Below are 15,524 nucleotides of genomic sequence, written 5' to 3'. Positions count from 1 at the left end.
GTTATATGTAGGGTGTCCCTATGGTTGCAGGAGCCTTGCATCAGCAGGGTACTCCTATGAACTCAGGAACCTACGTCGGGGCCCCCGCAAGGGGTTTTTTAATTTTAAATCAATTAAAATCCCATATCTGAGGTATCTTCATGAGGAATAAATAATGTTATATTCCTATCCTCCTACCTTGAAGGCGTGTTTGGAATTTCAGAGCCTAACTCCTTATCAATTGAAAGTTATGGTCATTTTTCCTGAATCAAGTTATTAAAGTCTTATGGGAAATATTTGAATTATTCTTTTAAAAATAATTCAAATATTTTACATTATTTTCAATATATTCCTCATTTTGATCATTTGAAGTGAAAGAGAAATCAAAAGTCCTTAGGTAGGTTTGGATGAAATAAATATTTTGCTCAAAGCCCTTAATTGCTCAAAAAGTCAAAATTCTAACCTTAATAGGTTAAAAATGATCAAAAATTGAGCACGCCTAACCTATTGCTCAAAAATTTCAAAATCCTAACCTATTTCTTTGAAAACTCAAAATTCTAAGCTTAGGGGGGTTAGATATGCTAAAAAATTGAGCAATCTTAACCTATCATGCTCATTTGCTAACAAATCCTAACTTTCTAACCTCCCTTGCTCAAAAAGCTTAAGTTGAGAAATTTCTTGAAAATGCGAGAGAGTTTTCAAATGGATATATTTCGCAAGTGTAAAATTTAATTCAACAATGTTTTCTATCATCCTTCTTACCCATGCCAAAATCCAATTTTCGGAGCATCAAATGGACATCCATCAAAGCATCACATGAACTATTTAACATAGTGCTTTAAAGAGATAAAGTTTCAAGGAGTGAAATGAAATGGTTTCCGAATGTACACATAATGGATTTTGTAGGGAAGTTCTTAAAATCTTTGAATTAATGAGGCACTTCTTACAATATGAAGCTTAGTGAATATTATTGGTTGACCTTTGTGCTCATGGTGGCTATCTTGAATACATGCTAAATCTTATTACTATGCAGGCATTCAAGCCCATGGATGTTGTGTGGATGTCTCTTCTTGGTGCTAGTAGATCATATATGAATATATGTTGAATATTTACAATGTTAATGTTTTTCATTGAATCCTAAAATTGTTGCAAATCTTATTCCTTAAAATCAACCTGGCTCATACATGCAATGTATGGAAAGTATAGATAGAGCGCATGAAGAATTCACAGAAAACCTCACGGTATGCCATGATTGAAGAAATGAAATAAATGTGTGGAGTCTTAGACAATACACGTGAACTATTTGATAAAATGTTTTGGATAAATTAATGAATCTATCCCCCAAAAGAACCAGACATGTCAATTTTGATCATCCGGCTCGAGCACTGGTAATGATGGATAAAGAAACAAGGATGTTTCTCATAGAAAGAAACAAAGTGACTGGACATAAAGAAACTTTGGATTGCCAGCAACAACCTTGACTATTAGTGAGGTTACAATATTCATTCCCTAATGCACGTGAACTGCTTGACATAATGCGTGAAGAGTATGCACGTGAACTGTTTGACATAGTATTTTCCCATGGTATCGTGGGAGCTTCAGAATAGGTTTTGAATATCCACCAAAGCATGATGTAAGGAGAATATTGTAGGAAATGCAGATTTGCAGATGTAAAATCCAATCCCACAATCTTTGTGGTTATGGAAGTGAAAGCATCACGAGGCACACAAGATCATTTGACATTGCACCTATTTTGGTAGATGATATGCAGAATGTGGAATCATAGAACAGGCATCCAAATTATTTAGCATGCTACCTCAAAAGAATGTTATCGACATCAAATGCCATGATTGCATCATCTATATAAAATGAGTTTGATGTGAAGGCTTTGGAAAATTTCAAGCAACTACAATTGTCATAGTGTGAAGTCAAAATCCACAAACATTGTTAGCATTCTTCTTGACTACATAAGCCAAAATGGGTGGTAATGAACTCCATTAAAGAAAAAGGATTAAGGTGAAATTGTCATATGTTTATATTGTAACTATTCTGGTAGATTTGTATGTAAATGGAGGTATAGAAAAGACATGTGAACTGTTTAAGGCCTCAAGGAGAAAATCATGTATTATTTGCAGATTGAGTATAAAAGATTTTGTGGAAATGTTTTGAGTAGCTGTGACAGGATGGAAGCTTCAAACAACGTCTAGACACTCATCAAAATTAGTGAATGAAAGATTTATGTTATGTTGGCAAGCTAAAGTGATTGTTGTAGTTAGTTACAAACATCATCAAAATATGGCTGACTTGGTGATTATTCTCTGGTCATAATGAAGTATAAGTTTCATATCCCCGATTACGCACCCATTCTAAAATGTACGCTTATAGACATTGGTGATACAAAAATGGGAAATGTAAATCTTTTAGATTTTTGGAAATCAATGGAAAAGAAAGACAAAACTTTGACAACTTAAAGGTTGCTAGATAGTGGATTGGCACATGTGGTAGGGTACCCCACATAATTCCAATGCTCGGAATTAGTTTTGGAATGCATGAAAGCATTTAATTTGGAGACAAAGGAAATCAGGAAAACAAAAGGTAATGTGGTGGCTAAACTTGATCTAGTCTCTATTGCCATAGTATTCATATTGCCTTTCAGAGACCAATTCACAGAGGTGGACAAAGAGTGTGCAAATAGTTATTTTATCAATAATGAAGCCCATTGTTTGAATAATATAGTTAGAAAATGGTTGGCAAAACCAAGAAGAGGGAAAACACACCTTCCTAAGATAATAGACAGGTCTCTATTGATGGAGGATATAGCGAACATGGTTATTTTCTTGAATCGTGTCACAAGAAATGAGGATTCAAATAACTTGGAGGGGTGGATGTTTTTATTCATCAATATTGTCTGTGAAGGCGTACAATTTATTAATTGGGCTGAAATTATTAGTAATAATCTTTGTGATCAGCTACTCAAATTGAGAAAGAATTATAATTTCTATATGACATCATAGATCTTTTATGCCATTGTCGGGATGAAGAAATGGCCAGGGTTGAATGTTGAAAGCATGTATGATGATGCAACTCAAATTTATAATTATCATCTGTAGCTGCAGTTGGAGGAAAGCTATCATCACTTCAGACGGGTTAATGATGCCTTTATTATGTTGACAGTAAGAGAAATATAGGGTAATATTGGACTCAAAATATCTCCAGAAGCAACAACATTGGTACATAAGTATGGTAGTTACTTCATACAATTTCTGAAGTTCACATACATCTGGATAGGACATTATGATGGTTTCCCTCTCATGTTGTCGAGGTTTGTTGAAGATAAGTTGATCCTCATTAACGTGTGTAGGCATATGGCATAGGTCAACAAAATTTGCCGGAATAAAAGAAAAAGCATTATCTCTTTTCCTATTGGACTCGGTTATTACAACTGTGAAAGCGACTCAGATGCTCAAAGTATCAAGAGGTACATAGAAAAAATTCATTTGTACCCTTATGATATGAGGTTTCCTTTTGATAGAAAAGGGTATGTTGCAAGAGAGTTGGAACTTCGTGTTGGATTTGAGCATTTTCCTAATATAGAAGATTTCTGGCAAGACTGTGAAGATGATTTTGGGGTACAAAAAAGGGATTGGATGAAGTTTTTTGTCAAGAAAATAGTTGATTATAGAATTGAAATAAATGTGAATGGAATTAAGGATGATGAATCTGATTTGATAGATGGTTTTTATTTTGAGAGGATTCAAATTCTTCATCTTCCACCCATTAATTGGTCACTTTTAGAGATAATAAGCATCCAGGAAAGATCGGCCTATGTAGTTCGTGTTGGTATTATGGATGACTTCATCATGTGTTGCATTGGTTTTATCATTGATGTCAACACTTATTTTTTTGGAGGTTTACATTGTTTATTTAGCACTCTGGTTATATTGGTTTGTTATTTAACCGACACATTGTGGTCCGACATGGATATTTTCTTATGCACAGTCATCGGTATATGTTTCATCGGTAGCTCAGGAAGTTGGTGATGACTTGTTATCTTCTGGAGATCATTTGGTTATGTCGAAGACATGGATTGGATGTTTACATTTGGTGTTTTTCTTATTGGTCTGATCGGGTTCACATATTTTCCTTCACTAGTAGATAGGTCTAGGTTATGGACCGATACAAGATATCATGTTCCAGATTAGAATGATATGTTTTAGAAATGGTTTATTGATTGGATAATGTGTAAATGTATTGAGGCCGACATATTGTATTGCATCAAGACTTATTTTATAAATGTAATATCTTTAGGGATCTGACCAAATCATGAGGTCTTAGGTTTTGTATAAATAATTGTAAGATCTTATTTGGAAGAAGTATGAGTGTGTGCGAATATTGAAGATCATTGTGAAGTACGAAAATAAGAAGATCCTTGTGCGAATCACACAGATATTGTTCGAAGGTTGAAGGAAAGGTTATGAAGGTGTTTGGCACTCATGGTTCAAGCTTAAACCGATTCTGAATCCGACATTGTAGATGCTATACTGAAGCAGTACATTGTTATTGGATTTAACCATCCAACTGTGTGGTCAATGTGACTCCTATTTTGTGATTGAGCAGTGAGCTCTAGGTGGTTGGCCTTTATGCATGTACAGACCCCATTATTGTATTCACTTACTATCCACAGTAGTATCATCTGATTGTGGGTAAGGTTTCCCACCGTGGTTTTTCCCCTTATAGGGTTTCCACATCAAAATCTTTGTGTCATGTGTTGTGGATGTTGTTTTCCTTTCTATTTCTTGCATTAAGTTGTACCAGTAATACTATAATTGTTAATCTATTTTACCAACAATGAGTTTTAAGTTGGAATAATTGGTTTGGGTTATAATTTATTGACAACTGATTCACCCCCCTCTCAGTTGTCCTTTCCAGTTCCTAACAATTGGTATTAGAGCTTAGTCCTCTTTTTATAGAAGCCTAACAGCTTGAGGAGATCATATGACAGCAAATATCTTCAGGAAAGACAGTCCCAAACTTGATGGAACTAACTATGGTATATGGAAGATCGAAATGGAAACACATTTGAACTGCATTGGAAGAGATATATGGGATGTTACAAAGAATGGGTATGTTTCTCCTACTCAGAATAACCCTAATCCACCAACCTTGGCTAAAGACTTGGAGAATGATTGCAAAGAAAGAGAAGCACTTCTTAGCACATTATCAGATCAACAAATCATGGGATTATTTGATAGATTTACTGCAAAAGCTATTTGGGATAAACTGGGAACATTGAATGAAGGAGATACCACTGTCAAAATTGCAAAACTGGAATGTTACCGGGTCAGGTATGAAAATTTAAAAATGGAAGAGGATGAAAGAATTTATGCATTTATGGAAAGAGTTAATGAAATTGTTTTAGGAATACAATATTGTGGAAAATCTTTAAGTGAAGATGATTTGTTTTTTTAATTTTAAGAGTTTTGCCATCGGCTTACAAAATGAAAGTGACAACTATTAATGAGTTGAGAACAATGCCTAATACATCACTATCTAGAGATACTTTGGTTGGAAAACTTTCAACATTTGAGCTTGAAGAATTTGGTCGTATTGCTACAGTTAAGACTAATATAGGCTTCAAAGCATCATCATCATCATCTGACAAATCTGATTGGAAAGCACTTTATGCAAAAGAACTTGAAGAACTTGAAGCACTATTTGCAAGGAAGATGCCTAAAGGTCCAATAGGAAGTAAGTATGAAGTTAAAGTGCCTTTCAAATGTTTTAATTGCAATAAATTTGGTCATATGGCATCTAGGTGTCCTGATAGACATTCAAGACTAAGAGAGGAAGCAAAGAGAACATATAAACCTAACCCTGGATATCATAGATACAGATTTGAGAAAAATAATGACAAGTCATGTTACTATGTAGATGAAGGTGTTATAGATGACTCTGATGAAGATCCAACAAATAGTGGATGGGCATTTGTTGCAACAAGCGAAGATCAACTGACACCTATTGTCAAACTGGTAGAGTAGGCATTAGTAGCAAAAATTTAAGAAAAGGATGAATGGATCATTGATGATGGTTGCTTGCATCATATGACTGGTGATAAAAGTAAATTCTTGTCATTATAGGAAATTCATGGTCTAGTAAGATTTGGATATGACAAAGTTTGTTCTGATTAATTGAGAAAAATAGGTTTTAAGGACCCAAAACCTTTTACAAAAGAAAGAAATATAAAACATTAAGAGTCCAGAGCAAAAAAAACCACTAGCAGAACAACTGGCAAAAAGGCCAGCAAACCAAAAGGACAGCTAAGAAAAAAATAGCAAGGAAACAAAGAAAGTGCTACACAGCTATAGTCTTCAACAGATCCTCCGCCTTCTTCACCAGCTGGTCATATGTGGCCCCAACAACTTTGAGATCTTCCAAGTCCTTGTTGGGTTTCTTTTCTTTCATTTTTCCTCTGGTTTGGGTTCTAGGACCTTGAGCTTCCCCTATACCTTCAGTGTCTGGTTCAATATCCAGTATCTCCTTCTCTTTGTCCAGTTTACTAATGAGGGTGTTTGTACTACTAGCAGAAATCTTCAAGATACTTAAGCTCTATTCAGCAATACTCTTTAGGCACTCCTCAATTTTATTGACTTTGCTAGCAGCATCTGAGACAGTTTGCTCATTAGCGTCAGCAAGGTTTTTCCTTTCTAGCATATCTTTCTCTATTTTTTCAAACCTGGGGTTGAAAGAGTCTCTAATATTGTCAGCCTTTGCAATGGTATTTTTGAGGTCCTCTATATAATCTGCCATGGTCTTTGCTTCCCCAGTGTTGATGGTTTCCAATATTTGAATTCTGTTACTATGTTTTTTGTTATCGTCCACAGCTTTCTTATAACCAGTTATAAGCCACTCCATAGTTTCAATGAAACCTTGCATACCCTCTAGAGGAGGGAATTGGGGAGGATCAGCCTTAACAGGGGTTTCCTGTTCCTTTTTAGGGGTGTCCCAAATAGTAGTTGTGTCTTCTATCCTAAGAGCCTCACCCATGGTGACCTTCTCCAGGTTATGATCAGCTTCTAAGGTCCTTTCCTACTTACAAACCTCCATCTCCTTGACATTCTCCTCCTTCCTCTTTTTCTTATTTCTCATCTGGGTGTGTACTTTGGATTTCTTTTTCAGCAGTCCTTGAGGAGTCTCCTTCTCTGAGTTTTCATAAACCTCCTCCTCTGAGGAAAGGCTAATCCAGAGTTTTCCTTTAGGTTTTTTTTCTTTGGAGGAAGAAGGTCTTGTTTTAATGTGTTTTCTCTTCTTACCAGTTTCATAATCCAAAACATCCATACTCTCCTCATAATCGCTCGACGGGTCACTGTTAGTCTCCTCATCCACTAAAAAGGTAGAATCAGACCCATCCTCCTTAGACTCTACAAAGGGATGCATGTGGCCAATTTGATTGGCCTTGAGATGGTCATAAATGAGGACCATCAAGCCTTGGTGTATGGCAGTATCCCCCATAGGGTTTTCTTTATAGGCCTTTATGGTTGCATTCATCAAACAGAGCAGAAAATAAGGAAAAGCAACCTTCTCGTAATGCCTAAAGTGATTCAGGAAGGAAAAATGGTACCAATAAACTTTTGTAAACCTACCATCTAATGTAATATAGCGCATTAAAATAAAGAGGACATCCCACCAAGGTTTAACAAAAGCTCTGGGTGGGTAGTAAGTTTTACTTAACTTAACAAGTCATTTTTTCTCCTTCTTAGTTTTAGGGTATCTATCGATGGCCTCCTTATTGACTTTCTTATCTCTATAGAAGTTTCACCCTTCCCTTTTGAGGCATGTGGCTTGGGAAATGAGGTCTTCGTCAATTTCTATAGTCTAGTCTCCCATTTTCAGCATACCCTTTCTCCATTTTTTTGCAGAAAAAATTGGTAATCGTGCCATCCCGTCCATGGAGCTTTTCCATGAATTTTGAAAAGCCACCCTTCTGTAGAATACTCTAGAGCTCCTCCTTCTGTTTCCATTCTTTGTAACTGCTTGGCTCATATCGCCTCCTATTACCACCCATTTTTTCTCTGTTAAGGGCCAGATTTTGAAACTTGCAGAATGGATTAGCCAGAAAGATTTTCGGAACTATCAAATTAACCCAGAAAGCGTGGGAATTGATGGACAGGATATTATGATAAATGAGGCTCTCATTACTATAATAACTCAAAGTACTCTGATTAGACCTTTTAATTATTATTTGATACATCAAAAATCTTAGGAGTGCTTGTGTATCGGTCCTTGAAGATGATTTGTCTGACATTTTTAGGGAGTGCTTGTTCTCCCATCCATGTAATCATTTCATCCTTGTTAATCGCCGCATTAGCAGCCCAGTCAGCAGAGTCATTGGCCTCTCGGTAGATGTGGGATATGTGACATTTTTTGAAAGTGCTGATGAGGTCTTTAGCGACTTCAATAATATTGTCGATAGACCATGATGGCTTTGAGGTCCCCTTTAGACATTTAATAATATTGTTTCAGTCCCCTTCAAGCCATAAGTAAGGTCAGTTCCATTTTTTAGCAAGGATTAAGCCTTGGAGAGCTTCCATGGATTGAACTTTATGACTTGTTTGGCTTCCAATAGGGACAACAACCATTTCCTTGCAATTTCCTTTCTCATCTCTAAGAATAGCTCCACAACCAGCTGGGCCTGGGATTCCTTTTTCAGCACCATCAAAGTTAAATTTGAACCAACCATGAGGAGTGGTTTGCCATCTAGCTTCAAGTCTTTTATTATGGTTGGGGTCAGGGCTGTCAGCAACCTTGAAATTCCATGAGCTTAAGATGATAGATTCCAAAGGGTTGTTTGAGAAATAGGGGCCCTCCATGATCCCAATATTTTCCATAATCGCCCATTGAATTTTATGGAACACAATGTCTTGATTGAGGGATAGATCTCTGAAGATACGATTGTTTATTTCTTTCCATAATCGCCATAGGATGTGAGGGAGAGATAGCTTCCATAGAGATCTCAAGAAGGAGTTAGACCAATGAAAATTCCAAGAGGAAAATAGGTCACTGATTGTGTTAGGAAGCACCCAGTCAATGCTAAAACTCTTTAGAAATATTTCCCAAATAGAGGAAGAATAGGAACAGTGTATGGCTAGGTGGTCCATAGACTCTTCCTCTTGGAGGAACAAAGCACATCTATTAGGGAAAGCGAAGCCTCTGCACTTAAGGTTGTCTAGGGTCAAGATCTTATTTTCAAGGATGGTCCAGTAAAAGAAATTGATTTTGGGGGTAAGACCCTTAATCTAGGCTTTAGACCAATAAGGATTACCATGAGGGATGGAGGAAAGGACATAGTACATAGAAGAAACAATAAGAGAACCTTTGGGTTCATATTTCCAGATAAGAGAGTCTTCCTCTTTATTCAGCCAGACCGAAGACAGATGACTCTTGAGCTTAGAAAGGCTAGAATGGATACTTTCAATGTTTTTCCATTTGTTACCAATCCAGTAATCAGCAACTAAGGAGCCGAAAGTTTTAATACAAGAGGGATCAAGGGGGCCCCATTCATTAAATTTCATCAAGGGTTTATCAAAAAGCTAGGGATCCTCCTAGAATTTTACTTTCCTACCATTTCTTACTTTCCAGATCACTCCTTTTGCAATGCTTTCTTTACACTTAGAGGCATAGTTCCATATATGGGATCCATTAATACTAAGGTCCAAATTAATAAAAGAAGATAGAGAAGAGGACATAAGAGAGTACTTACTTTTCCATATTTTGCACTATTTGATATTTGCATGGAACATTCTCCAAACATGTTTTGATAGGAGGGCTTCATTTAAGGTTCGGATTTTCCTTAGGCCCAGACCACCTCCGCTTTTTCGTCTACAAACCTAGTCCCAAGCCACCAAAGACATTCTTTTTTTTTCCTCAACCCCAGACCACAGGAATTTTCTTTGAAATTTCTCAATAGCGTTGACATACTTTATTGGAATTCTGAAGAGACTTAGTGCATAGATCAGAATACTTTGAAGAGAGGCTTTAAGAAATTGGAGCTTTCCAGCCCGACTTAAAAGGTTTCCTTTCCAACCAGCTAGTTTTTTATGAAACTTATCCACTAGAGAACTCCAAAAAAGATCAGGAGGTGTGATGCCCTTGGGGAGGCCAAGATAGGTAATTGGAAGATCAGCAATCCTGCAATCCAGGATTCTATTGATTCGTTGTTGTCTTCTCTCAAGAGTATTAATGAAGATAACTTCGCTTTTGACCCAATTAATTAGCTCACCAGAAGCTAAGGCAAAGTTACAAAGAGTGCTCTTCAAAATTTTAGCTTCAAAGATGCTCAAATCCCCCATGATGATAGTATCATTAACAAATTATTGGTGGCAGCAAATGATGTCAACAGAGAGGGTTGGGGTCCCTTAAAGGAGCCTTGGAGAACCATGTTTTCCATTGACCTTCCAAAACATTCTGCCATGATGATGAAGATGATGGGAGATATGGGATCCCCTTCCCTTAATCCTCTAGAAGATTGGAAAAAGGGGCAAGGTGAACCATTCACAAGAATAACAAAAGAGGCAGAGGTGATAAGCTGGCTAAGGAGGTCAATAACTCTAGTGGAGAAACCAAAAGCCATAAGAACCTTTACTAAAAAAGGCCAGTCAACCCTATCATAGGCTTTGGAGAGATCAAGCTTGAGAATGAGACCCTGCTTCTTTGCTCTAACCAAAGAGTGGATATTCTGATGGACAGTTATAATAGACTCAAGAATGTGTCTTTCGGGGACAAAACCATTCTGCTGGTGATTAATCAAAGCAGGAAGGACAGACATAAGTCTAGTAGTAAGAACCTTGGAGATAATCTTATAAAAAGAGTTGCATAAACTGATGGGTCTAAATTTGTCCATAGAGTCAGCACCTTGGGTTTTGGGGATGAGAGCAATGAAAGTGCCATTGATTTCTTTCAAAAAAATTATGGCCCCAAAGAATTCCTTGACTCCGTTGGAGACATATTTCTCGACAATATACCAGAAATCTTGAAAGAAGAACACGGAGAAACCATCTGGGCCCGATGCTTTATTACCATCAAAAGAGAAAACAACATTTTTTATTTCCAAGGTCGAGGGGATGGAAGAGAGGGAGACATTCAATTTATCATCAGACAAGGGATGTTATGAAGAAAAGAGGATTGAGCTTCAGCATCTAGACTGTGATCCCTTTTGAGCAGTTTCGAGAAATACCTTTTAGCTTCGATCCTAATTCCTTCCTCCTCAATTAGCTCCCCATTGTTCACCTTAAGTTTGGTTATCCTATTAGCTACTTTGTGCTTGATCATCATCATGTGAAAGAATCTAGTGTTCCTATCTCCTTCCTTAATATAAATTCATCTTGATCTCTTCTTCCAGAAAGTTTCCTCTTTGGTGATGATATCATGGTATTTTTTGAGATTTTCATTTTCATCAGCAATGGATACTATATTGAAACCATCCTTCTGAATTTGGTCTTGTATTGTCTTAAGGTCTTCCTAGATTTTGCCTTTGGCCTCAAAGATATTCCCAAAGATGGATTTGTTCTAGGGTCTTATGTTATCCTTTACACTTTTGAGCTTCTTAACAACTTTATACATAGTTGTTCCCTCAACTTGGATACTCCACCATTTCTGAATATTACTTTTGATATCTGGGTCTAGGGTCCACATTTTTTCAAATATGAAAGGGAAATGTCTTCTTCTGTTAATTGGATCAACAATTAAGGTAATAGGAAAGTGATCTAACCCAACCCTAATATGGGTTGTTAGAGAATAGAAATAGTGATTGTACCAATCATCAGAGATGAGAGTCCTATCAAGACGAACTTGGATAAGATCATTACCGGTTCTCCTATTGGTCCAGGTGTAATTGCATCCCTGAATTTCTACATCATTGAGAGCCTGAGAATTAATGAAGTCCATAAGGGCCAGCCTGTTTTCTAGCTGGGAGGGGCTTCCTCCAAATTTTTTCTCATCTCTCAAAGGAGTATTGAAATCTCCCATAACCATCCATCTAAGATTTCTAAAGCTATCCCTAGCTTGTATGAGTTTTTTCCAGAAGGAATTTCTAGCCTTCAAAGTGTTGGGAGCATAAATGTTGGTGAGGACCCAAGAAGTGCCATCTTTTAAATGCTCAAATTTTATACAAGAGAAATTATTTTCCTGGATAAGAACATGTCCTTTGACAGTATTAAGGTTCGAGATGGTAGCTATGCCTCCTGAAGCACCTTCTGAACTACCACCAATAACATTACCATTATTGAAAAACTTCAACGATTCAACTTTTTCTTTACTCATTTTGGTTTCTTGGATTAGGAAAACATCATGTTTATTGTCACTTATCATATTCCTAATGATGTCATGTTTGTGGGGATTATTGAGTCCCCTTATATTCCAAGAGATAATCTTCATAGTTGCTTACCAATTCCTAACTCCTTAAGAGTCTTCTAGGTCCCATCTGCAATGTTCTTGTTGGCCTCCTTGTCTCTGACTTTGTGGTTAGAGGGTCACCTTGGGGAAGAGGAGATATACCCAACATCAACTTGAGCTATTCTACTAGATTTCCTTGGAAGAGAAGCTGAGGGAGTGGTTCCTTTCTTATTCCTGTATTTTGGGATTTTCCATTCAGCATCTATTTCAGGAACCGCTTCCGGGTGATTGAGGATTTTGAAAATTTCTTCCTTGTTGCCCTAGTTAGGGGTTCTGGAAGTATTTAAATCACTATTTACTATTTTTGAACTCTAGTATGAGTTTGGAAGGTTCATACCCAGTATTGCACATTTTTGGGCTTCTTGAATTTTAGAGCTTGGCATGAGTAGTGAAGAGTCAGTCTTTTCTTGTTGGAGGTCAGGGATCTCCGCCTCCTCAGGTTGGTTATATTTCTCTTGTAGTTCCTCTCCTACATAAGTGCTAGCAACCACTACAATTGTGTCTTTTGAAGATTCAGTCTAATCTTTCAGTTCCTCTATTCGAGTAGTGACCAAGGTGTTGACTTTGGTTGACTCATTTCTTAATACATCCTAGGTTAAAGGGCCGGAGATGAAATTTGATGACACTTCCTTAGCCTCCCCCAAAGGATTGAAGTGGTTGTAGTCTTCTCCCTTATTCTCTAAGTTTTTAACTTTCCAAACCATTTTTTCAGTAGCTTTTTGGTTTTCGGTCTGGGATTTAGACTGCTTGGATTCTACCTTCAACTTTGTTGGATAGGATTTTGCCCAGTGGCCTGCTTTTTTGCAATGGAAGCAGGCAAAGGGGATAGATTCATATCCAATGTGTTGTTTCCATGTTCCCAACTTTGATACCAGATCTATCTGTTTTGGCATATCTACATCATGGGCTATCCCTAAGCAAAACCTAGCATGAGTGAGTCTTCTTTTTGAAGCTATGACTGGGTCTATGGAGAGGAGTTCACCAAAAGAGTTTGCAATTCTTGAGAAGATGCTTTCTGCCCAATATGCAATAGGCAAACCTGGTAACTTTACCCAAACTAGAACTTGTGCTAAGAGAGATTCATTCATGTTCAAGTTCAGATGCCATTTTTGAAGGACCAATGTTGTCTTTCCTACCATCCAGGGACTTCCACATAGAATCCTAGATTTTTCTTCTTCACATGAGAAAGTAAAAGACAAGAGGCCTTTAGGTAAAGCTGAGACTTCAACATTACCCTTCAGAGCCCATTTTTGTTTCACAAAAGCCCTTACAACTTCAATATTAGGACGCAAACCCATAAATTTGCCAACCAAGGAATTCAACATGCTGTTTATATTATGATCCAAAACCAGATCAGGAATAGATATAGAAAACTTACTAGCAGGAGGATCAGAAATATTCTTGATAGGAGGTAAAGAGGATTTACTAGATGGCTTAGTTCTGAAGAGGGAAGACCATTTTTTTATTTTGCTGTCCAAGGAGTCATCACATGGGATGCCCCGCCCCCCTTGACCCTTCCCCCAAAAGCTGAGAAGAACCCACAATCTTTAATGGCTGAGTACCTCTAGTCTGCGGGATGACTACAACCTTTGGAATGTCTAGAGGCTTATCCTTCTCTCCTATTGGGGCCAGCTACATTGTTCTGGCCGCTCCCACCATTAGAACTAGAGTTCCCACCTAACAAAGAATTTGAATTTTGAATCCTCCCATTGCCACCTCCTACTCTGTAGGTCCTCCCATTGCTGATATCTTATGACAAATCTTGTTTAATCAAAGGAAGAGGCACTATATCTTTGGATGGTAAGCACAATATTGACAATTTTTATTATGTTGAAGGTTTAAAGCATAATATTTTGAGTGTTGGCCAGTTAATGGAAAAAGGATTTCAATTACAATTCAAGAATGGAATATGCAAAATCATAAACAGTACTGGATTGGAGATTGCAACTAGTAATCAGACTAAAGGTAATATCTTTCATTTGAATACCAATGATAAGACATGTTTGATTTCTTACATTTATGAAAGTTGGTTATGGCATAAAAGAATCTTTCATGTGAATTTTGATTGCACTGTAAATATCATTTCAACCAAGGCAGTAAGGGATTTACCTAAGATTGTGAAACCTCATAATTCGGTATGTAAGGAATGTCAAATGGGAAAGCAAGTTAGAACAACATTTAAGAGCATTTCTAAGAAATCCAATAATATTCTTGATTTAATTTATGCTGATTTATGTGGTCCAACAAGAACAAGAAGTCTTCAGAGTGATAGACACTTTATGCTAATAATTGATGATTATTCTAGAATGTGTTTGGCAAGAAAATCAAATGTTTGAGATCTGATCAAGGAGGATAATTTACATCTAGGGAATTCAATTCATTATGTGAAGAGAATGGAATCAAAAGACAACTATCAACACCCTAGACACCCCAGCAGAATGGAGTTGTGGAAAGAAAGAACAAAACTATACTGGATGCAGCAAGAACCATGATGATGAAAGCAAATCTACCTCATATGTACTAGAGAGAAGCAGTGAATACAATGGTTTATACTTTCAACAGAGTTCACATCAAAGGTGAAACTGATAAGACCCCTTATGAACTATGGTTCGGTCATACTCCCACTCTTAAATATTTTAGAATATTTGGAAGCAAATGCTATATTAGGAGTGATGAGTTTATTGGCAAATTTGATCTTAGAAGTTATGAAGGAATATTTCTTGGTTATTCAACTAGAAGCAAGGCATATAGATGTTATAATAAAAGATTGTAGAAAATCATTGAAAGTACTAATGTGAAGATAGATGAACATTTTAGAGGAGAATCAAGATCTATAGGTTCTGAACCGTAGTGGAAACGATTATAAATGAACCGACATAGATTGCATCGGAATAGAATGAAGAACTAATCACACTGGCATCATCAGAGAACTCAACTATGACTGAAGAACAACAACCTATAAGTGGAAATCAGAATAAACCCAAGTATGTAAGATTGAATCATTTAGAAAATCAGATAATTGGAAATAAAAATCAAGGTGTTATGACTAGAGGAAGATTGGTAAATGAAGACGTATTTTAATTTCTCGAGTTGAACCA

The sequence above is a fragment of the Cryptomeria japonica genome, chromosome 7 (assembly GCF_030272615.1).
Source record: "Cryptomeria japonica chromosome 7, Sugi_1.0, whole genome shotgun sequence".
In the NCBI taxonomy this organism is placed as follows: domain Eukaryota; kingdom Viridiplantae; phylum Streptophyta; class Pinopsida; order Cupressales; family Cupressaceae; genus Cryptomeria; species Cryptomeria japonica.
The sequence above is the reverse complement of the archived record's forward strand: the minus strand, read 5'-3'. Positions refer to the sequence as shown.